The sequence below is a fragment of the Salarias fasciatus genome, chromosome 23 (genome assembly GCF_902148845.1).
Source record: "Salarias fasciatus chromosome 23, fSalaFa1.1, whole genome shotgun sequence".
Lineage (NCBI taxonomy): Eukaryota > Metazoa > Chordata > Actinopteri > Blenniiformes > Blenniidae > Salarias > Salarias fasciatus.
Window position 1 is genome coordinate 8,453,809 of NC_043766.1, and position 22,342 is coordinate 8,476,150.

The 22,342-nt window shown below is 40.4% G+C and overlaps 1 pseudogene; it reads left to right on the top strand.

Moving 5' to 3' along the window:
• LOC115381430 (calmodulin-regulated spectrin-associated protein 2-like) overlaps nucleotides 1–19,712 on the top strand; it is a 48,136-nt pseudogene extending 28,424 nt beyond the window's left edge.
• Nucleotides 19,713–22,342: the final 2,630 nt, after the last annotated feature.

Below are 22,342 nucleotides of genomic sequence, written 5' to 3' on the forward strand. Positions count from 1 at the left end.
CAAAGGTTGTCAACTAAAATAAAATTGCCTATGAAAATCCTTCAGTTTTATCTCTCAAACTCTACTGAAAAAAAGCTGAAAATATGCCATAGTGCAGCACTTGAGATGTCCTCAGTCCAAAGCTACTGAATATATAATGAACACACTTGCATTAACTTGCATGTGTGTGCAGTGCATTAAATCTGTAGGCACACAGCATCAACACAAATGTCCGATTTCCCTCCTTATGTAAAGGATCTGCTGCATTAAGCAGTATCTCAGTAACTTCTAAAAATACTTTTAAACTAATGAAGCTGTGGACTTTTTTTTTCAATGCATCACAGCCTTTTACTGTCACAAATACTTTCTCAAATTGTCACATATATAAACAAGTAGTTTGTTTCACTGTGACTTGAAAGGGAAGCTTAAACATCATATTTCCACATCTCCTGTTATTTTGAAGAAATTGTGATTACGAACTGCTAAGCATGACACATTTAGTTGCACTATAATTCAGCTCCTATTTTGGAAGTTGAACCTGTGCACTCAAAACTAAACACCTCACTAAACATGATTCCAGGATTATTTCAGTTGAGTGGGATGTACAGCAACAAAAAAGGGAAGATTTTCTCTCTGTTTGGTCCTACACCTGTCATGTCTTTCTTTGTAATGCTAATCATGCTGCTACTAATCTCACTAACAGGTATTTTTCTGTGTATGTGTGTTGTGTCTTTCCCTTTTCTGTGCTGCTGCAGTCTCCAACCAAGTGGTACATGAAGCTTGTGCCTGTAAGTCAATGACATGCCGTACATATGTCCATAGTGATCGTACTTGTCCCCCCTAACCATCGCTTTCTGTCTTGACTTCCATGATTTAATCATCTCATCCGTTCTTTCTCTTATTTTGATTCACAAAAGTCACATATTGTGCTGGGTCATGTTGATTGTTCTTCATGGTAGGACACTGTATTTACTCAAATCCATCCACTTATGCTTCAGGTGTTTGATTCTTTGCCACTCTTGTTCTCGATAATGATAAGAGGCTCATCAATAGAGCTTCTTATCTCCTGGGAATCATAACAGAGGTCAAGGAGGATTAGGAAAGCAGCTTTTATTGGAAATCAATTTCAGGAATTTGGATGTCTGGGAGTATTTGGCAGAAAATAGCTCACTGAGCACAAGAAGCCGTTCTTTCATCGTCACATCCCTGTGCCTATAGTATTGTAATTTACAATACTGAGTTTAAAGATTCAATATATAATATTACATGAACTAAATAATTGTAAGCAGATCAATGACAATTATATTATTATTAAACTTTGAAAGCTCATAACGACTGTTATCCATTTCAGTACTTTTACTATTAAGTGTTGTTTTTTGCAGTTGACACACTTGATCCAGGATCTGATCAATCCTTTTAATCTCTTAGTTTCTTCTTCAAAAACACAATACAGATGCATCTGTTGCTAGATTGCTGAGTGTCTCTTTATACCAGTCATTGCTATGAAGGAAAAAAAGAAACAATGCAGGCAATATAATACTGCACAATTCAGTGGTGTTGATAGCACTTTTCTTATGCAGGCTCGCTACAGAAAGGAACAGACTACAACCCAGCCGGCTCCTTGGATCCCCCAAGTGGACAATCTCCTGAAAGACAGCACAGACGGCTCAGCGCTGGGTGCACTCATGCATTTCTACTGCCCTCACCTGCTTCCACTGGATGGTAAGAAGCAATGTACTTAATGGCCACTTCATACGCAATGTTTTGAATCTGAAAAGCAGAGAAATGGCAGCACTAATACTGATCAGCTTTATTCATGGCCACTGTTTGATGAGCATTTTAAAATCACAAGCATCATCATCTGTTTATCTTCTGTACACCAATTTTCACCACTGAGGAGACCAGTTTTTCATTCTGGGCCTTTCTCTGCATTGTTCTTCCTCTGTTCATGTCAATATTCTTATGACAGAACAACAACATCCTCCTAAAATGTAAAGGCATGCTTCAACGGTGTCTTTGATAAGTTTGAGTTGTGAGTGTGAATTTATAAAGAGAGAGTCTAAAGATTGTGAAAGCTCACACGTTGAACTTTGAACAAGTCGAAATGGATAAAAATTATAATCTATATGTATACCAGGGTCATTGTGAAACTATTTGTCTACAATGTAAAGAATAGATGACAACTCAACAACATACAAGAACGAAAAGAATAGGTGTAGCATAATTACATCACACTGCTGATTAAAGATGTTGACGGGGCTCACATATAAACATAAACACAATCGCACACTGTTCCAGTGTTCACATGCAAAGTTAAGTACATCAGCTGGGAAAGCACAGAGATAAAGGATTAATCAATCAACATTGATCACTCTGATGATAAGCTAGCTCCTAGGTCAGCCCTGTTCCTTATAAAGTCACGCTGCTGTCACTATCAGTCACAATTGACAAAACTTGAGACCTAAGACCTTTGAGCACCTTTTTTTTTTTTTTCTTTTTTAAGATAAACAGAATTGTTTGGAACACCCTTCATCCATCTTGGATCTTATATCATTCCCTTCAGCTCAGTAAAATCCACTGAGGTGGCTGCTAAAGCAAAACCAGCCTTAGTCATCACATTCTGAGTGGCGTCACGCTGACTGACACATGATGGCTTGCTCTGCCCCGTCAGACGTCTGCCTAAAAGAGAACATGACTCTGGCCGATCGACTGTACAACCTGCAGCTCATCCAAGACTTCTGCAAGGACAACCTGAACAGCTGCTGCCACTTCAGCCTGGAGGATATGCTCTACGCCTCCTCCACCATCAAGGTACTGCTCCACACTGAACGCATTTTACATGAAATGAATGACAGCCATGCTTATCATCAGACAGACAGTATTACTTTCAAACCTTACGGTTTTGTGTTTTTTGTAAAAAAAAAAAAAAAATGTGGTTGGTTGCTTGGATGGTTAGATGGTTGGTTGCTTGATTGGATGGTTGGTTGGCTGGTTTTTTGGTTGGTTGATTGGTTGGTTGGTTTCCTGGCTGGCAAGCCTTTCAGTGTTCAGAACTGGAAAGATCTAGCACATCGAAAATGCCTAAATCATTACAAGGGTACTCTTTGAATCCAATGCAGTGATTGCATTTATGAAAGTTGGTTCACAATCACAAAACTCAGTTGAGAGGTATTTCCCCAAGGACTGTAAATTCAGTTCCAAGTCTTTGGACAAAACAGATTAGAAGCCCATATGGTGTGGTTTTCATTCAAAAAAGGGAAATTGGAGCAGGAGAAACGAGCAGCGGCGTTGGCCACTGCGGTGAGTCATACTGAGGAAAAAATAACTTTTAACTTTAACTTTCTGTCTTCACAACCACGAGCCTGCAGAGCTCTGTTCAGCTGACCGTCCCCGGCTTAAGTTTCTTCTGTTTATTTTTAAGTTATTTAATGTCATCACTCTTCTCTTTCCTTTCTTTACTAGTTCTCAAAAACAGTTCTTCTTTCCTTGTAATTTTTTTTTTTACTTTCTTTGGTCTTTATTCAAAAAATGTGGATATTTCTTCTCTCTGTTGTCTTGCATTCAGTCTGGGCTGGTCGAGATTGTTTTTGTTTGGTTTTTCTGTTGTGTGTTGCCTCCCTGTTTTCTGTCTTTTCAAATCTCGTTGTTTTTTGGCATCTCTCTGTCTGACACACTCGCTTTTCTCTTTCTTACTTACAGCTCACTTCACATCCATCTAAGCATAATATGTCTCTCTATTTGTATGTACTTATTCACATCTATTTAGTTTAATTGTGGGATCATTTTTATGATGTTCTTAGAATAAAAGTGCTGTGCTTTTGTGTAGTTATGAGTCTATGCTTTTATTCCACTCAGCTGTTTTTCTTTATATTTGCCATAGTAGGAGTTTATCATGATCAGAAAAGGCTTGGTTTTATTTTGTTTTAAGTTACAGAAATCACAATTATTTTTGTGTAGGGTGAGGTTTCACGACTGTTCATATATTTCTTGCTTTTCAAATACAGCTGTCGTGTTACTGAATTTCTTTTACAATGTATTTTAGATCATATCCCAGAGCTGTAGATGCCAATAGAAAAGAGACTCCATTCTAATACTGATATTTTAACTCTATAAAGGATTTCCTTTGGATTGGAAACACTTCTCTCTTCGTCATTCGCTATGTGAATATGTTTGTTTTGTTTTTATCTTGTTGGGACTCTCAATAAATTAGCACAATAGCTTCTATTTGCAATCTCCCCAAAACTCCAAAATAAACACATTCACTATTTTTTTCACATAAAAGTCCCAGTAGCAGCCATAATTGCAGGGTGTTCGCACTTGTCTGTTGGCCTGATGTAACCTTCCCACTATGGCCTGTTTGTGTTTGTTCTCAGTGCATCTATAGGAGCTGCCTAACCACCTAGAAGACAAAACAAAAAACAAAAAGATATGTTTGGATGAGCCTGACTTTTCCTGACTGTCACCTCAGCATGTCCTCTGGTACGGGACAGTTGTGCTCAGCAGACAGAGTGGAGGTCGCAAAAAGGGCAGACCCAGCAGATTTTTTGGACTGACGAAACGTGTGTGTCTTTTGCTCTCAAACGTGACGCCAGGAGTCCGTTTCGCAAACTGAATGATGTGACTTGGAGTAACAATTTAGTTTTTATAAACAAGAAAATAGGACATTAAGATGTCCTCTTTGATATAGTAATAGAAATAATCTTTTATGATTTAAAATGACATTAGATGCTGCATGTTTATCTTTTGGATATTAAAAAGAAGAAAAAATAAAGATTTGTTTTTGCACACTAGCTCAGTCTCGACCAGCAGAATGACAATGGTTTTACCCTCAATATTTATCTACAAGAGCCATTTGCATCAAATAAAATATGTCTGGAGCCAGAAAATGCATATAAATCTTTAACATGAATCTTTCTAGAGATTTTTTTTAAGTAGAAAAGCTAATTATGTTGCATTTATGAAAACAAAATAAAAATTAACTGGTTAACCTTACTTTTTTCCGTTTTTCTAATTTCTCAACACGCATAAAATGTACAAGTAAACAGTGAAAGTAGATTCACTTGTCTGCAATAAATCAAAACTCACATTTTACTTCTGATGTGTTGGAAAGCCGCAAATGGTCCCACTCTCCCACCTCACAGTAATGGTATCAACTACTATATCTTGACATTACAGCAAACGTTATAATGAAATACTCTGACACTGTATTTGACAGAGTGCTCATGCCTTTCTTTGCTCCACATTGCTGACAGTGCTGTCCTTGTCCCCATCCTAGCAGCATGACAGCAGCATATACATTCACTGCAAAAAATAATAACTGGTGAACCAGCCAGTAACAATGTTTTTGCTGACACTAATTTCAGGAGGGATAACAAAACACCCCAGTCGGTTAGACTTTGTGCCCGGGAGAAGCACTGTGGCCCAAACTGCATTCAGAACCAGATATATTCAATAACCTTGACCCAGATTCGAGGCAGTCACACTTCAAGAGGCTGCAAGTCGTGGCCCGTCACACTATTAGAGACCTTATTAGAGAGATTGAGCCGAGGCGTCAGCGGGGGGGTGTGCACGTGAGGGAGGTGTTGATGTGGAAGAAAATGGAAACAGGAGAGAAGAGAAGAGGGGAAGTGATAGAGAGCATGAAACAATTAGAAAGAGGGCGGCATGGACGGGGAAAAAAAAGAGGACCAGCCTATTTTAGGAATGTCATGACATTGATATGATAAAACTTGTGCATAAAAAAAAATCACATAGTTACAGCTACATTGTTTCCCGATGTGAATTCTGCCCTCAACAATGAACAGATGATTTGCTTCGATCAGAATAAATGTTTTCCATCTGAATCTTGATGTCAAAATCTGGAAGAAGGTATATATTTTTTATTTTTAATGAATCATTAAGTCTGCCAATAATCCTGCGTGTGAAGGAGGGCTATAGCTTATAACTTACAAGGTCATTAATGATTTCAATGTTGATCATTTCTGATAATAATTTTTAAAAATCCTTTTTTCGATCAATTGTCAAAAGTCATAATTTTTAGAAGCCTAGAATTAAACAATATTTCCAATTGATAGCTGGCCAATGCTTTACTGGTAGTCGAACAATATATTTTACCAGAGCTAACTGTTGTTTCCTTGAAAAGTGTTATCACAGTAGTTCTGAAAACTGTAAATGAAAAATTTTCAACTGTTCAGAGTTAAGCACGACCCCCTCCACAAGTAATAATGAGAAAATCGAAACACATAAAATGTAGAGCTTCACATGCAATTAAACATAAAATATTGAAGGACATTTACTACTGGGACTAAACACGATTATGATTGTTTACTAAAGCCAGCATTTCTTTGAATTCCATCCCTTGTCCTCTAACCAAGCATAAAGCTGGAGTCTTTCCTACCCAACCCCCGGTAATAAATCTCAAACATTGCTTAAAGCCATTCCCTCCTAATGGCCGCCAGGATAGTAAATCACATCAACCCACTCCCATTAACTGACCCTACATTTAATTGATTCACCGCACATCTAAATTACTGTCTCTGGATCCTGTGGAAGAGAAATGAAATTCATCACCCCTGGGCTTTTTCTAGTGTTTGTTTTTCCCTTTTTTAATCATGAGGCATCTTAATGTTGCTCTAAGGAAGGAAATCAACATGCTTTAAGTAATTTATAAGAAGTGTTTTCGACTTGATTGCAGTTAGTCATTTGTCTCTGAGTGGCTGATGTTAGTGTCTCTATGTGGAAAACTGCATTGAAAATGATCTGGAAAAAAAAATGAATTGGGTTCTCGATTTGTTGTAAAAATGTGAGTTCTTATCACATTTCACTGACACACCTGTGTTACACTGACTCCAGGTAGCTGTTCACATTTCATCCTCGAGTCAGGTACTTTTTTTTTAATCCGTTTGCTTCTTAGGAATTTCTCCAAACACACTCAGTGAAAAAGTGTGGCCTTTAGTTTAATGGACTGTTTAACTAAACAGATAAAGGATGGCAACAAGCAAAATTATTGCAAATAGCACTGATGAAAAGAACTCAATATGAGTCCAACTTAAGAGTTTGGACTTCAAACGTTAGTGGTTGTTTTTGAAACTGATGGCGCAATGCTTGTTTGCTACCAAAGAATAGTTGAGAACCGCTGATCCAGACTGCTCTGGAAATGGTCTCTTTTCCACTTCTTGACTTCTTCCTTCAGAAACACAACATGTGCTCTGAGTTTTTAGCAGACAACTGTGAGCGGCCTGATACACTTGGCAGTGAATCAAGAAGCAGATTTTCCAGATAGAAGCGACTCTGTCTGTCTGGCTGCTGGACCCTGATCTTTTAATCTAGTGGTTCTTAAACTTTTCACAGTGTGTGCCTCTGGAGAAAATATCACACTCTCCATCACTATGGCTGAGCTGAACATATGGCCGCTTACACTACTAGCTATGGACTGATTACTTCTATATTTATTTGAAAATACATTTCATATGCTTTATATTTTTTCATCTAAGTTTTGAACTATTTTGATGAAAGTGTTATTAAAAATCTATACATTTCCGATCCCCCCCAGATGCTGATGGTGGTACACGTACTACAGTCTGATAATCACGGGTTCAGTCAGCTCTGCGGCCTGGTGATTGTTGAGATTAATGCTCTCCGACTGCTCAGTGTGCTGTTTGGGCCTTGTCTCACGCTGAGTGTGATGAGATAACGTGTAGCGTGGCCTCTTTACATTTTTTTTAGAAATCCAGTCAAGTCGGTCTTTACTTTGCACTTCTTTTTCATCTCTGTCCTGTGTAATGGTGTGTCTTTGGAACATGCACAGGGCGTCGTGGGGGGTTTTGTGTCTATCCCCGCAGAGTGGATTAGCTTTAGCCACCCAGCCACCCTCAACTCTGAGCTTCCTTCTAATCACCAATCAGGTTACTGTTTTTTTTTTTTTTCCTTTTCCCCCTGAGAATCACTCACATGCTCAAATCTCCAAGCCACCAGATCTGGTGCTCCTGCAGCCCGTGGGGTGGTGATGCCAGTCAATGGAGAGATAGGTGGGGCAGTAGTGCAGTGGTTGGTTGTTTGGAGATCAGTGTGTTTGTGTGTCAGCGTGGATGCCGAGGGCTGGTATTAAGCGATAACTCTCACACCTGGTGTGTCCGTAGTAGTACTCAGAGGAACAGATGGGAACAGACAAGAAGTAAGGCTGGGTTACTGCCACGAGTCTGCGAAGGACAAATGACGGGAGATTTTCTTCTCCTAGTTGATCTGCTCTTTGTCTTCTTTCATTTTGAATTTTTACTCTTTATTTTTCTGGTCTTCCTGACTTACTGAGGAACGCTGAGCACACCTGAAGGTAACATCACTGTTTCGTATTGATAGTATTTTGCATTTACCGGCATTTAAGAGAGGGGTCACTAAAAGTAGAAGTGTGCCTCAGAAAGAAAATGCAGTTCACCAATTCAGTTATAATTTTCTGTTTTGAAAAAAATAAATTATAATGTGAAGTTACTTAAAGTATTTTTGAAACTTTGTGCCTTATAGTTTTGCACACTTACCTTTTAAGATTCATGTAGCTCTGCATAGCGGCATGTGTGCTGCAGAGGTTATTTAAAAAAGAAAGAAAAGTGAAATGCTGCAGTATCACCCCAAGTTGTCCAGTGTTAATTGCCTCTGGCCCTCCCAGTGTGCCTGTGGACTGCGGTTGAGCAATTTAAGCAGTGTATGTACGTTGTATGTGTGTCCTGGTGTGCTTGCTACAGCAAAATGTTGCTGATGAGGTGATTCAGGTACCTTTAGAGCTGAGCTGTGCACCATTGTCTTTGTCTGGAGACCATGGACTGAGGGTGGGGAGAGGGCGTGTTTCCTCAAGGTCGTTCCTGCATCGCTGCATTCATTCTCAGTCGTCCTGCTTGTGTGTGTGTGTGTGTGTGTGTGTGTGTGTGTGCGCGCGCGCAAGCATTACAAACCAGCTCTGGTTCTCAGTTGTGCTCAAGAGTGACACCTGCTGGCGGAATGTACCAATGCCTGAGGTGCTGCTGGTTCTTCAAAACATTCAGAATTTGTTCTTAGAGATTAATTTGCTTTTTGTTGAAGTGGAAAGTTGAATATACCCCGGTATTGGTTTTGGATTTCAATCTTCCTCATTTGATTTTTCGTTTTTCTTTTTCCAGAATAATTATCCTGGTGTTCATGCAGAGCTGTTTTGGTGGTTTGAAGTGGTCAAGCCATCTTTGTAAAACCCAGAGTGCTGGAAATTGAGAGCAGGTATTCTCCAATTTCTTACTTTGTAAAACAATTTATTGATGTAAATTTTATGTTAGTATCATGTTGTAGATACAAGAAATAATGATTCTATAGTGAGGCGTTGTGTGTTTTCTCTGGAAACCTTTGAAAAGACAGCGAACACTGTGTCTGTTCATTATAAACTCACCATCTGTTGTCTTTTCTGTGCCGTGCACCTCAGAGCCCTCATCCTTGTTAAAGAATATACCAGTAATCCCCATCTCTAAAGCAACAAAGAGAAGTTTCATGGAAAGACCCCCAAGCCCTGAAAGACCGAGGTATGTTAGTTTAAAATGTAGTATTCAGGATTTACTTAAAAAAAAAAACCCAACCCTATCTGACCCTCTGATGGTCACGATCAGCTAAAGCAAGTCAATTTCTGCAAAGAAAGCTGAGATCCTAAAACAAATAAATGAATTGACTGCATGATGATTGTTTTTTCTTTCTTTTTGTTCCTAGTTTGCCTCTTCGTCCACAACCTCGGAACTCAGGTAGTTTATAAACAGTATATCATCATATATTGACACTTTAATTGTGCACAAAAATGAATTATGTGTTTTTGCTTGTAATCATTTATTGTTGTTATTTTCATATCTTGTGTTGTTCAGGAGAAATCAAGAGGTCAACATCAATGTCCTTTGTTGATGGCAACCTTGGCACCTGGCCCAAAGAAAAAAGGTTGGTCTAATTTTAGTGATGGCCCAACTGTGTCTCTGTTGGTATCTTCCAATCCCAAGATTGGCACGTCTGTTCCCATCTCTCCCTGTTCGCATGTCACGGTTTCGTTTGCCTTGTTGGAGTGTGTGTGTGTTTGAGGAAGGTGATATGATTGATCACGTTAAATCTATTCAGACTGAGAAATGTGAAAAATCCCTTATATAAGATTGTTTATAACTTTGAGATCAACAGAAGAAAAGAACAGTTTTTTAATTTTAAGTGTTTTAACATGTATTTTCTGATGTATTCTCTCATCAAGTATAGAAAATAACTGTTTTATTTCGTTGTCTTTTGTTAAGGTCTGGGCCCTACGGAGTATCTTTTGACATCCCCTTTAGTAAGGAGGACAGTGCTTCTGCCCTTCCGTCCTCCATGCGTGGTATGGTCAGGTCTATCAGCACCGACGATGGTTCTGGTTTCAAGGTGCACCACATGCCCCGAGGAATGAAGCGGAACCTGTCCTTCCAGCCAGTAAATGGTCAGAGCGTTGCCATCGAAGAAGAGGGCTGCCCCGATAGCCTTGCTGTCATGGACGCTGACATGCAAGCATTCGCCAATGGGCATGGAGGTGTCATGGCACCAGGCCCCTCCATGGACGAGGCCCTCCAGATCGTCCATAGCCCAAGTAGGCCTCCAGCAGAAGGCATCAACAATGGTTTCTTCTTGCACAGTCAGAGCCACAGGGCTGCTGCTGCTGCTGGCTTAGATGCAACGTCTGAGGGAGACTCTAAAGGTCCTCTGAGCATCACAGACACTACAGAGGTTGACACCGGCATCCATATCCGAACAGAAGATATGCTAGACGAAGATTCCTCTCTGAAAGACTGTTCAGTGAATATGGAGTTGGACATGGATACGCCAAGCCCCTGTCCTAGCAGTCTCAGCAAATCCCCCTCAGCGGTGAAGATGACCAGCTTTGCCGAACAGAAGATGAAAAAGCTGAATCCGTCAGCACCTGACTCAGGTCGGGGCAGCAGCAGCTCCCTGAAGACCACACCAGAGGGCTCTGAGTTTGGCCTTCCATTATCTGTCTCCTGGGCACCGACCCCCGAGCACAGCCCCATCCATCACACTCCGCCAGCCCTCACCCCTCAGAAGCCCTCTACAAGTGTCCAACTTCCACCCAATGATCCAGCACAAGTCATGGCTACAGAGATGGTGCAGCTAAGGATGAGGCTGGAGGAGAAACGGAAAGCCATTGAAGCACAGAAGAAGAAAGTGGAAGCTGCTTTCACAAGACATCGGCAAAAGATGGGACACTCTGCATTCCTCAACGTGGTGAAAAGGAAAGGCGATGGAGCTGCTAGTGGAGAGGAAGTCGGGAAAACTGAAGGAGAGGGACAGTCAGCAAGCACAAGTCCCTCCTTTAAATTTGGGAGGTGCAATTCAGACACGCCTGACGGGGCAGAACAAAGCAGCACAGCTTCCTGTTGGCAAAAGTCGCCCGGTGCAGGTGAGGAAGGAGCCCAGAGTTCTGCTCAACTGACTGAAGTAGATCTCACTGAGTATACGCGCTCCATCGAGAAACTCAACCATTCTCTGGCATTCCTGCAGACAGAGATGCAGCGATTAGCTCAGCAACAGGAAGTGATTATGGCCATGAGGGAACAACAGCATCAACAATCATGGGTAATCCCTCCTTCACATACAAACCCCTCGCCACAAAAACACAATCGAGCTGTCACTCGATCCTCAGGACCCTCTTCTCCCGCAGACTCTCCTCGTTCTGCCCACCGCTCTCCGACCAGCATTAAACGCAAGTCGGCCTCCTTCCACTCACGTAATCCTCGAACTGTTCGGCCAAACGAGCTCAAGTTGGCCCCCTACAATCGAATTCTGACTGCGCCGCAGTCTGTCGATAGCATCCCAAGACTACGTAGATTTTCTCCTTGCCAGCCGTTGGCAAGTTCCTTCGCTTACATGAGCGAGAAACCAGCAACTGCTAATCCAGAGACTGTAACTCGAGATGGAGACAAAAGCAAGAAAACTGAATCGGTGATTTCCCCAGAGAGAGATCTGGCAAGTGTATGCATCGTCCACTCGCCCCAAAAGGTGCAGTAGATACAAATGTCAGCAAGCTGGAAGCAGAAGCTCATGGCCAGCCACTCTGCGACTGCCGATATCGAGGCAGATTATGAGAATACTGAAGATCAGACATCTGTTGTAGAACTCAAACCCACCATGCAGTCATCTTTCCCCGAGTTTCTGGCTCACCCTGTGGTAGAGACGTTTACCGTGACGCCCACAGAAATTCCCCCTCATCCAGACTCCTCCAGTCAGACCAAAAGTAATTTGATAGAGGTACCCCTGTCAGTCGTGAAGCCCCTGGAGTATCTGCCCCTTGACGATGGACTGGAGGCACAACAGGGCAACGTGGAAGCTCAGGATGATGAACAGAAGACATGCCATGGTTTCTTCTTCAAGGTAGGATTTCAAATAGACGAATAAACAAAATGCAAAAATAATGCCCTCTGTCCTAACATTTTAATCTAACGATGGCTTACCATGTCTAAATGTGTTTTTGTAGAAGTACTATCACCCAAATGGAACAAAAAATATGCTTTTTTTAAAACATGATTGCACAAGCTTTAATCAAATCCAAATAATAATAAGAAGAAACTTTATTTTTCTAAGTATAGTCATGTTTGTTTTCATGACAAACTCTTGTATTGACAATGAGATGAATTATTGTTTACGAAAATTGAGAGAGGAGGACTGCACTATCTGCCCATGTATAGTTTGTTAGATTGTAGCTCTCTACTGTCGGAGCTTTGATGTAGGTCAGAAAACTGGGGCTGCTTTGAATAATTAAAACACAGCTGTGGAAGTATCGGAGGGTAGAGGGGTTACAGTAGATAAGATATTATGAGGGTGGATAAAAGGGATGTGCACTGAGTTCGAGTCTACGTTGAATGAATTTGTACCTAGATTGAAGATATGTGTTGACTAATTTTATTACAGGCATCTTTAGTAAAAGGATGATTTTCTATCCACAGCATATTTACAGTGTGTAAGATCTTACACCTGTTGTTTGAATTTAATGCTTCTAACACAGGGCTGTAGCCATAACCATATGCTATGTATATTAAATAAACAAAGAAAACATCATTGTAAAGTTGTATTCCTGTCAAAAGAGAAATAATTTATTGGTTAAGGTCATAATGAAGTTTGCACATTGACCATAGAGGAAGGAGCTATACCTGAAAAACCGTGAAATATTGTTATTAATGTCATTACCTTTTATTAAAAAAAAATCCAAACTCAAAAAACCATAGGTTCAAAAAAGATGCATGAAATGAATTAAATATAAAAATTGTATTAATCTTTGAGCTTGCATTCCTGTCTGTGTTTCCTATAGGAGGATGGAAAAGCCGAGGAGAACATGGCTCAGAAGAGGGCTGCACTGCTGGAGAAAAGGCTGAGGAGGGAGAAGGAGAGTCAGCAGAGGAAGATGCAGCTGGAAGCTGAGCTGGAGCAGAAGAAAGAGGAAGCCCGGTGTGCATAGTTACTATTATAGATAGTTTCCCATCCATCCACCCATCTTCAATACAACTTTATCCAATTCAGGGTTGTAAAGTGCAAACAGGCTACCCACCTGAAGAACTCGCCAGTCCAACACATTACAAACACAGAGAATCAGGCGATTGGACACACTCACATTCACACCTAATGTCAAATTAGAGCTAAATGTTGGCCTCATGCAGATGATTCTTCTTTTAAGTTCTTTTAATTAGCATGCATTCATTTTATATTTTATACCTGAAAGAAAATGTAAACTTGACAGTCAAATGTATCTCTTAATTATAGCCAATTTTCACAAGTTTTTTTTTTTTTTTTTGCTTGAAACTGGTAAATTAGCAACTCCTTGTAAAATAAGTTAGTCGAGTTGTTAAGATTAGTGATCGTTGACTGTCATCTGGCAGTTCATTTGATTACTGAATAAATAGGATAAATTGATAACTGTTTTTTTCTTGTCGATCCAATATCTGTCCCTCTGTTCAGACTGAAAGCAGAAGAGGAGCGGATCAGGAAGGAGGAGGACAAGGCGAGGCAGGAGTTCATCAAGCAGGAGTACCTCAGGAGGAAGCAGCTGAAGCTGATGGAGGACATGGACTCTGTTATCAAAGCTCGGCCAGCCACTGGGGCCAAGCAGAGGCGGGGTCGCCCCAAGTCCATCCATCGTGACACTATAGACTCCCCAAAAACCCCAGTCAGGGCTGCCACAGGTAACCAAGGCAACCGGCAACACGCCTTCCCAAACCAGAGAGTCCAGCTCACCCCATCTGTTTTATCATTGTGTTGCTGCCACTCTGCCAGGTGCCACTCAAACATAAAGAAATATATATATTACGTCCTTAAAATCTCCTGGCATAAATGATTTACATAACTACACACAGATATTAAAAGTATGGGAGGATGACTTCCACCTCCACCCTCTGATTCCTGAAAGGGCAATGCAGAAGAAGTATGCACGTGTGCGTTCCATGCAAATGTAATACACCCTTATCTAATCCACATTAATAGACTTTCATTCATGCATTAGTCGTTGTGTGTATGTCTGTTTCACATGCATCGAACAGAGGTAAAGCTGAATCATCATAGCACAGAGACTGCATTGCCCTTCGACGGGCTTGACACAAACAGAGCGCACAGTGTGGTGAAGTCTTCATCGGTGGCGTCTTGTCTAACTGTGTTGTGGTTCGCTACGTTTCATTTCTTCACATCCAGGTTCACGCCAACGTGTCTTTTCAGTTTCTAGCTTGTCCCTGGCTTCCCTCAACCTTGGAGACAGTGACAGTGTTCACTCTGACAAGAGAGGACCAAGGTAAGATGTTTTCACGCCTCCTTTAGTTTGGTGACTCAGGCTTTTGTACTGTTGATTCACAGTTTTTTTTCTTTCTTTTAGGCATAAAGCAGTGTCCAATGTTGATTTATTGTCATGGCATACTGCTAATGAATAGTATCCATCATGGTATCCAAGTTTGTTAAACCCTTTAACTTTAAATGTGTATGTAATAAAGTGTATGGAGTAAATTCACAGAGAGCTAGCAGAAAAACTGCAGTGATCACTGATGTAACAGCAGGTGTTTTTGTTGTAACAGGTGGTAAGAAGAAGTAGCAAAATGCATTTAGTTTTGCATCCAGTCCACTTCACTACTGTAACTTCTTCCTTTTTTTTTTTTTTATTACTTTCTCTCCTGCTTGTCACACATGTCAGGAGTGCTAGTTTAGCTTCTGGCAGCCTCTTCTACTTTCTGAGGTCTCCTAAACTGAGAAGGAGGAGGTTAGTTTCTGCTTAGCGTTAAGTCTTGAGCCACTTCACACTGCCTAGAGCCCAATCCTGCTCTGAAACCCTTCCCTCACAGCAGGTTTTATCAGAGATGGGCGAGCACTCGATTCAGACACAACAATGCTTTTGGTTTTTTTGTTGTTTAATCTTCATCTATAATCCTCATTCTAAACTCCCCAGCACTGGTGTAATGCTTTCTTTTTTCAGTACTGCCATCAAAACTTCATAAAATGTCACTTTTGCTATTATTTGCAATTACTTCTCTGCTGTGCCTTCCTCACAAATTCTTCCTTTTCACTGTTTTTCGCACAACGAAGCACAAAAATAAATTCAGACCCACCACTCCATCTTGCAAGTCATCTATCAGTCTTAGTCTTCAAGTTAAGTAGTATCAAGCTGTATATGATTCAAATTAAACCTGCAATTCCAGTACCAGGAGAAAGAAAAAGTTACAATGACTTGTTAATGTGGAGACTTTGTCTCACAAACTGAACATTTTATATTTAAGTAAAGTTTTTTCCTTAATTGCCCTTACTGTATGACTTTCCCACTATCCTCACAGTCACACGGGTAGAACAGTGCATCTCTAAGCTATAGTGGGATATATGGTATTAATTTCCCATAATCACAAACTGAAAACTCACGGAATTTGTTGTTCTGCCCGTTTTAAAATGATACAGAGCAAATGAAAGCCATGTGTTGCACTTTATTTGGTTGGAACTTTTGTTGGCCGTAAATGCACTAAACTGCACTCGCTGCCTTGCTTGCAAGTCTTGCTGCTTAATGCTTGCAGTAAAGATGTCACAGCACTTCAACTTCAACCAAATTTTTAAGTTTAAACCGAGAATTGCACATTAAAAAAAAGAAAAGGCTGATCTAACACTCAGTGTGTGTGTGTGTGTGTGTGTGTGTGTGTGTGTGTGTGTGTGTGTGTGTGTGTGTGTGTGTGTGTGTGTGTGTGTGTGTGTGTGTGTGTGTACATGGTAGACCTGACTCTGCAGATGGCTTCCTCTCTCCGAGTTGCTCTAGCAGCAGGAATGGTGAGAAGGACTGGGAAAATGGATCCACCACTCCTCCGTTACATCCAACACAGAATATACTGGTAGGTCAATGAGTGCATTGTCGTTTGTGAACTACGTACTGTACATATGTGAGACTTGATCATCTCACTTTCTCGAGAGACATACAAATATAGTAAGGAAATATGTGTTTGGTAGATTGTTACCTCTGCCAGGAGTTTATGTAATCACGTCCGTCTGTTGGTTTGTTGGTTGGTTGGTTGGTTGGTTGGTTGGTTGGTTGGTCGGTCTGTTAGCAACATTACGGAAAAAGTAATGGACAGATTGCAATGAAACTTTGTGGAAAGATGGGTCTTGGGCTAACTTAGAATCCATTAAATTTTGGTGATGATCCGGATCACTGTCTGGATCCAGGAATTTTTTGAAGGATTCTTTATCATTGAGAGATAGGGCAGTCTTTGACATGGTTGGGCAGGCTCGCAGACGGGGGCGACAAACGCCTGGTTCACACAGGACACACCGCACGCGGAAGCAGAAGCGCTGCGCACCGAGTTTCAGGTCGGCGCCCCTGTTAACCTATCTGACGGTTCATACAGGAGGCGCGGGACAGCGCCGTGTGCGCCGTGGACCGCGGGCGCTCCGCTCCTCTCTATTTGCTCTGCGAGCCGTGCGCGCCGTGCACCGCCAGTTGTAAAGCTGGACAGAGCAGATCGCACCACACAGGAAGTTAGGAACGGAAAATACGAGAGAATCCGGTCCATTTTCACATTAAAATGAAGTAAAATAACATAAATTATGTTGCCTTTCGGTTTTCCTTTTCAGATAAACACACACACACACACACACACACACACACACACACACACACATACACACACAGGGAGAGAGGGCGAGAGAGAGAGGCACCGCACGCTGCAGCGCTACGCTCCGATCACACCTCCGATCACAATGTTGTTTTATTATATATGGTGTTCTTGTTGTTGGTGACTGATTTCAGCTGTGGCGGAGGTCTGCGCTCTCTGAGTGCCAATTTCTAGTTTCTTCTTTTTTGATTCCTTTATTTAACTAGGTAAATCCCATTGTGATCAAAGACGTTTTTTTCAGCAGTGACTTGACAGTAACATGATTTAAAATCAACAAATGAAAGCGAACAACAGATTTAAAAAATTCAATCAGTTTTATTTTGTCTGAAATCCTTTTATGTTGTGAAATGTGTTGGACAGGTAGCAGTTGTGACTGAATATTTGAGTTACACCCTTCAAATAAAAAGTCTAGTTATCCCTCTTATTGCTAAAAACAAGATATTGTGGGCTCATTGGTTTTTGCCCATTCCACAAATGCATGTCGTTTACAAATATGTGAAAAGAAACTGATTTTTACGGATTGATACAACAAAGAAATAGAAGGAAAAGTGAATGTTTTTCCTGTCTGACTTCTGTTTTCTTGTTTTGTTTTTCATTTTCAGTCAGTTGTTCAGAATGTAAGAAGGGAGCTTTCTTTTTTCTGATGGTGCTGCCTTCTGCTTTTCCAATCCAACATTCTTGATCCTGTGCTGCATTCAGAGTTCACATTCCTTTGTGAGATGAAGTGATAGCAGAGACAAACCCAACCAGCAGAAATCCTCATCCATTATTTATCAAGAAGAGGGTAAAAATAGGGAGAGAAGACTTTTTTTCCTCGTGACATAAATAAGTGGTTGCGATCGCGACAGCCTGACACTGACTTTCCTACCTTGTGTTTTCATTCAGGACCAAAGTTGTACAAGGAGCCCAGTGCCAAGTCTAACAAACACATCATCCAGAATGCTCTGGCCCACTGCTGCCTCGCTGGAAAGGTCAACGAGGGGCAGAAGAACAAGATCTTGGAGGTAAAAGCAAGGAGGCCTCACTGTACTGTCTTTGCCCAGTCAGCTCTGAAGTCTTCAATTTACTGTTTACTTTTAATTATTTAAAATGAAGTCCCTTTTTTTTAAAAGTGTCCCATAAATACGTTGAGGTCCGCTTATCTTTATTAGGATACATGAAAAAGTCAAGTCTTCAAAGCATCTGCAATAGAAGCAGGAAGTTGTTACCTCTTTGCCTGATGAGCTTTTCCTTCTTGACCTTTCCAGGAGATGGAGAAATCCGAAGCGAACAACTTCTTGGTTTTGTTCCGAGATTCTGGCTGCCAGTTTCGTTCTCTCTACACCTACTGCCCCGAGACAGAGGAGATCAACAAGCTGGCGGGCATCGGCCCCAAAAGCATCACACGCAAGATGATTGAGGGCCTTTATAAATACAACTCGGACAAGAAGCAGTTTAGCCAGATACCAGCGAAGACCATGTCAGCCAGCGTGGACGCAGTGACCATCCACAACCACCTCTGGCAAACCAAGAAGCCAGCCACTCCAAAAAAAGTAGTGCCTGTCCAGTCCTAATGGAACTCGATTCCTGTAAACATTGTAGTTTCTCCCCGGAGTGGAAAGACCCTATTTAAAATTGCACTTCACTGTACATATCCATAAAGATTCAAACACCTGCAACGCCAGTTAGATGAATGCATTTTTGTCCTTTTATACGTTTGTTTCTCCTGTCATTGCACTCACGTCCTCGCTCATCCTGCATAATCTGGACTGGATGTGACAGAACTCAACAATTGTGAACAACTGGAATGTATGACAAGGTCGAGGAATGATGTAAATGTAGTCATGTGCGTGTTTGTAAGGATTGGGCATGTTGGCGTCAGTTTTTTTCGAGGCTACGTCTGAGTGTTGTACTTGTTCTCCATGTGCCAAACGTCAAAAAAAACAGACAGTATGAATGCCAGAACAGTTTACTGGGTACACTGAAGCACTGAATGTTTTAATTCATGTACAGGTTGGTTTGTGTTTGCATTATCCTGTTGATGTGTGGCCTTATTTGGTTCAGCGTGAGAGTGTAATGAGATGACTGCAAAGCAAATGCTCTTCCTGTATTTTCAGGAACTCTTTTGTTCTTTTGTCTTCATCTCTGTGAGTAAACAGTTTGTGTATCACGGTGAGTAAAACACTAAAGGGCCAAAAACGTACTTTTCATACAGCTAGCATTAGCCACACAGATTTCGTGTGTTCAGCTTGACAAAGCCAATCGGTTTCAGCTTTTCCCAAACCGTGTAGAGAAAGCAGGATATGACCCTGGATGGCTGGTTATCAGCCTGTGGGTGAAGACGCCCACAGAGTGGTTTTTGCAGTAATGGACAATGTGCGAATACACAGACACTCTGTCACCTTTTGAAGCTGCAGTGGTTACTTTTTGGTGTATGAAGAAATGTTGCAGTTTACTAAATGTTTGGCCTCGGAGGCAATCAGTATATTTGTCGTGTTGCATCCAAAAGAAATGGCGATCCAGTGATGCAGATCTCCTTGCTGCTGGTTCACAGCAGGTTTGTGAACAAAAAACACAGCTCAGTATTTTATTTTGTTTTTTTCTTATTGTTATATGTTGATCTTAAAATCACATTCCCAACCACCGCTGTTGGGAATATGAATGAAGAATATTAAACATTGATGATGATTGAGTGAAAAATTTACTTGAGTACTTTAAAGATCCAAGTTCAAGCTGAAGTGTACTCATCTTAGTACTTTTCGGTCAGTATTGCCCTTTTTTTCTTTTTTGAAAAAAAGACCACAGTATGAAATGGTTGTCATTTTCGATGTGCATTTGTCAGTCTGTCATCACACAAGTGGGTTTTCACATTAGAGGAGTGAAGAGTGTATCTTCGCAGCACATTTTCTCTGTCGACTATAAATGCAACGAGTCCTAAATAGGTCATTATTATTAGAGTAGTATCATTATGGAACTTTGACTAGATTGTTTTTTCCATTCTTAGTAGATTATTTAAATAATAATGCAAGGCAGAATGAGGCAAATCCCTGTTGCTGCGTACGGGTAAAGACTCCATGTTTTTGTCACCAAATATCAAGTCAACACCATTTGCAGGTACGAATTTCGACTAATTCTGCTTACCTGGTGCTTTGTTTTTAACTGGGGGGATATTTATGAAAGTTAGTGAGTAGGTTTTAGTTTTTTGTTTTTTATATATAATCAAGGATGACAGAAGGAAGAAGTATTTCTCTCCAGTGTTTGTTGGAAAACTTTGGTCTACAGAAGTTCGTGCCCATCTGCTTTTTGGCTGATTATGGCCAAGGTGAAAAGATGTTTTGGAGCTGTAATGATATTGTATAGTGTGTTTATGTGAGCTATCAAGTCACTATGATAACTTTGTTTTGGCAACGTGCTGTCATTCAGCATGTTGCTGAACATGTAGTCCAATTTTGGTTTGTCTTTGTTTTATTTTTGCATTCAATAAAATAAGCATGGATTGCTCATTTGACTTTGATTGTAAAGTGATGTCTTCTTTGAAATCCAATTACATGAAATGGAATTTCACATATTCCTGCTTTGGTTTCAGATTGTTTTTTTTTTTTTTTGTCTTATTATTCTTTCTTTTAGTAGATGCATAGAAATTGAGACAAAATGTTCTGGTATCAAGCACTAGTGCAGCATAATGTATCCAAAGAAACAGGATGTATAAAGAGTGCATTCTACCCAGGATAAGAGCAATCACAATGCTACAACATCTGACTTATTTCCAGGTGACATTGGTCCATATAGCTTTTTATGATACATTCACACATATTCCAATTAAGAACTAAAATTGATAGCCATTTTCTCAATAATGGAGTTCTGCATAACACACTTTTACTCAATCAGCAGATTGCATGAAGGTGTTTTCACTGTATAAGGTGAAATCAGTCCTCTGTAAAGACGGTTGAGAGGTACTACTCTTTTCATTGTTAATTAAACACTTTAAATCGATAGTTATTACAACAGTGGCAATACACTGAAGTCCAGCTCTGAATCAAATTGTAAAACTTCAAAAGCTGTGTGTTTAAAAGTCTCAATTTTCTGTAGGTATGGATGGATCTGTGTGATGGCTAAATCAGTGTAGAAAGTGGATGGATTTATGGATTCTGATTTTGTAAAGCAATATTTTGGGTATACTCCTTAAACAATCGAGGCAAGACTTTAATAACGACTACTGTTGTAAGCATGTTAGATTAGGGATTTTACTTTTCAACTGGAAGTCACGCCTCTATTTGTCCTACATTTTCCGTCCCTTTGTCAAACCTATTCAAACGTTTATAAACAAGTAAAATTTCTCATTTTCATGTAGCGTTCCTGTCAAACCTGACCAGTTTACCAGTGTCCTCTTTAAAAAAGTGCCATAAATTTCATTCATCAGTCATGAGCACATAACCTTGTTGTCACATAACCTTCCAATATATATTAAATCTATAAAAGTGTTACAAATTTTTGTTTCTTTGATGAAACTTAAAGCTAATCATTTATATTCATCTTTTTTTTTGGAGGGGGGGTGGTAAACATTTTATAAAATGGACTAGATCATCAAGTTTGATTTACCCTCCCCTCTCATGATGCACACAAATCGCACACACATTGCATGCTTCCTTCTAGCTTCAATGGAAACCCTATCTGTAATTCCAACACAGAGATGTTTTCATGCACAGTGGAGGTTTGGTAGCTGAAAACATGAATTGTGCAGTATCAGACCTATGTAGCAGCATGATCAAGTCCTGTTATTGATATCCTCTGTCTTTTACAAGTCACCAGACATTTGCTAACCCCATTTGTTATAATGGAGCTCAAATTTCAATGTTTTAAATCCAAAAATCTCAAACACTAGTGCACAGAAGGTTGCCTCTGCCAGGAAGTAAATCTTCTCAGCACCATTGGTTTCTTAGTTGTGAGACACTGAACAGAATAGCTTGAAATCTTGGTGACGGACTGGGATAAAATTTGTCACACAAACAGAGGATATTTAAAGTTTGAAGCGCTCGCATTTTTAGCAAGAACCAGAAGATAATCTGGATTCAGGATCAAGACTGAACCTTTTTTGGCTTTTATTAAAAGATATGATTATGAAAGAGAATGGAACCAAAGTTGGGATACTGACTCCATACATGGAGCTTTTATACTTACAGCTGCACTAGCATTTGTTTTTTTTGTTTTGTTTTGTTTTTGGTGAGCACCACCATCCA